Source organism: Capsicum annuum, chromosome 5, assembly GCF_002878395.1.
Source record: "Capsicum annuum cultivar UCD-10X-F1 chromosome 5, UCD10Xv1.1, whole genome shotgun sequence".
Classification (NCBI taxonomy): Eukaryota; Viridiplantae; Streptophyta; class Magnoliopsida; order Solanales; family Solanaceae; genus Capsicum; species Capsicum annuum.
Window position 1 is genome coordinate 209,443,508 of NC_061115.1, and position 2,751 is coordinate 209,446,258.

The 2,751-nt window shown below is 31.4% G+C and overlaps 1 long non-coding RNA gene across 1 annotated transcript; it reads right to left on the reverse strand.

The window, feature by feature from the left end:
- Positions 1–1,397: 1,397 nt before the first annotated feature.
- LOC124898759 lies at positions 1,398–2,075 on the reverse strand. The gene is made up of 2 exons (XR_007055527.1): positions 1,771–2,075; positions 1,398–1,639 (listed from the first exon to the last, which is right to left on the reverse strand). It is a non-coding gene; the product is annotated as an uncharacterized LOC124898759 (long non-coding RNA).
- Positions 2,076–2,751: the final 676 nt, after the last annotated feature.

The window sequence follows — 2,751 nt, forward strand, 5'->3', positions numbered from 1 at the left end:
CCATAACCCACTGATCAGTTGGTGGGACAGTAGACGTGTTTGAAATAACCATTGTTTGCTATTCAATCGAAATTTCATAAGAGAAGAAAGCTTTTAACGTCGGTCGGCGTATAGTACCTCTATTAAATGATATTTCCATTTTAATTTGAAGAAAAAAATTATTAATGCAAAGGGTAAAACATGAATTTTTTTAATCTTTTCTTGATTAATGAAAAAAACAAGTAAAATGAGAAATCGAATTAGAAAATTTGAGACGGATAATTGGATGTAAGGAATAATTTTGAATCCTGTAGCAATAGCAAGCGACTGATTTGTGTTGTTCCAAACAGATTAAGCATTCGTTGCACCAGATAATTAGTCTGGTATAACAGATAAACATCCTGATGCAACAGTTAATACGTCTGATGCAACAGATAAATCTTCTGATGCAACAGATAAACAGTCTAATACAACATATAAATCTTCTAATGCGACAGATTACTCATCTGATGCACCAGATGATTGATCTGTTAAATTATGGGCATTTATGTTGGATTCATGATCGGGGTTCTATCCATTGTTGAAAAAATAAAAGTGTACCCAAATGACAAATACGAATAAAAATTATAATTTTACTTACCAAAGTCACCCATGAAGTAATGTCAAAGTACAAAGTAATGTAGCAAACAAAATTTGACAAAAGAAATTGGTCAGATCGCAGCAGTAGCGCTGTACCAACAACAACAACAACAACAAATGGTCGACAAGAAGAAGATAAAGATGATAATGAAGTACAAGATGATGATAATGAAGCAAAAGATGATGAATAAAGCAACAGAAACAATGAACAACAAAAATCGCTAAGAGAGAGAAAACAACGATGGATGAGAAGAGAGAGAGAAACACCTTTTTTTCCTCCGTTTTTCATTATTTTAGGTAAACATTGGGATCAAAGTATAAATTTAAAAACTTGTGAGTTATTTTCAAACTTCTCCAACTTTTTAAATTTATAATAAAGTAATTATCACCTCCAACTAATAATTAAGACTTGTGTCACCTACACTTCATTTTAAAACTTTTTTGTCACCTTACCAAACCCCCAACCATCTTCACTTCTCACCAATTATAAACATCTACAATTGCAATCACCACACAACTACTCTCTACATCACTATATTAGCTCCACGGAACCACGACCACCACTCGCCCCCATCTTCCGACCAACATAGCTTAGGCTTGAAATTTTCTTTCAAATTATGCATAAAATGGGTTCTATTTTTGTTAATTGAATAGGCTGGATGACTGGTCAAAATCTCTTTCCATTTTGGAAACAATTTAACTTAAAACTTCTTGTTCATACCCTTAATGACATGCTTTTGTACACACCGACATGTTTAGAACCACAAGTTTCAAAAGCCTTTAATGAAAAATCATTCACTTTAGTACGAACAACATACCCAGTGTGATTACACTGGGCGATCTGGGATGTATAAAGAAAAATAACGACAAAAGAGTAGCAAGATAAATAAAGCAAATATTCATCCTGGTCAATATAAGTATAAATACAAATATTGAATGACATCCCAATGAGTTGCTTGCTAATTTCTCTATTTCTCCTTCATTTTTCTTTTTCTCTTTCCATGTACGCAATTCTCAAGATCTGATGTATAAAAAGTACATAAAAATCTTTATTAGTCTCTAATTAACACCAGAAATGTCAATATAGCAAATTTTAAGTAATTAGTAAAGAAGAAAGTATAACACCCAAATATTATTCCAACATAATCATACCTTGAAGTTTAGGATTAAGCTTGTCTGAAGAAAGTAAACTCAGGGAATCAGAAAAATAGTTGTGTGACAGAAAGAAAAGCTGTTTAAAGAAAGAAGTTGAAGTAATTAATTTGCTAATGACAAACTTCAAAGGCCACCCAATAGAAACAAGAAGAAGACTTAAATAGTAATTCATTGACTTTTGAAATTAAGCTCTTAAGTCCTTTTTAATACCTCCTTTGTTATGAGACGAATGATGTGACATTTTAGCTTTTTTAGATTCCGTGTTTGACAATTGTTTCTTGATGTCTTTAAGTCGTCCTATGTTTCAGTCGAGGTCTGCTGGTATAATAATTTTAAAAGAATGCAGTAGAATAAATATTTAGTTGAAAAATTAATGCAGGTAATTAAACTTTATATAAACCCATCAAACTTATCCTGAAAATTCACGTAGACCCCTCAACTAAGATCTTTACCTATCAGGCCCCTTAAGTACTAAAATTGATACCTATCAGGTACAAAATGCTGATTTGGCAAGGAGAGTGTGAGCACGTGAACAGTAGATTATATAATGTTTTATTTTTTTAATTAAAAAGTTTATATTTAAATCATTTTATTAATATTATTTTTAAATATTATAATTTCTTAATAAAAAAATAAAAATAGCACCCCGCCCCCTCCCCTTCATCATCTTCTTCGCAATCCCTGCCTCCCATTCATCATCTTCTTCACAACCCTCCATCATCAATGCCTTCCTTTGCAAACCACGACTTCAGTCATCTTCTTTAGCTATTTTTGAATGCATTTTTCAGTGAGACTCGCCGAAAAATTAACTTCAAAATTTTAAGATTGTTCGAAATTACATGTTTTATAAACTTAAATAACTCAAATCCAATATAATGGGAAATCATTTTCTTACAAAAAAAATGAAGAAATTGGTATCCTTGATGAAGAAAGTATCATGAGAACTTCACTGTTTTTTTTTTTTTTTTTTTTTAAGTT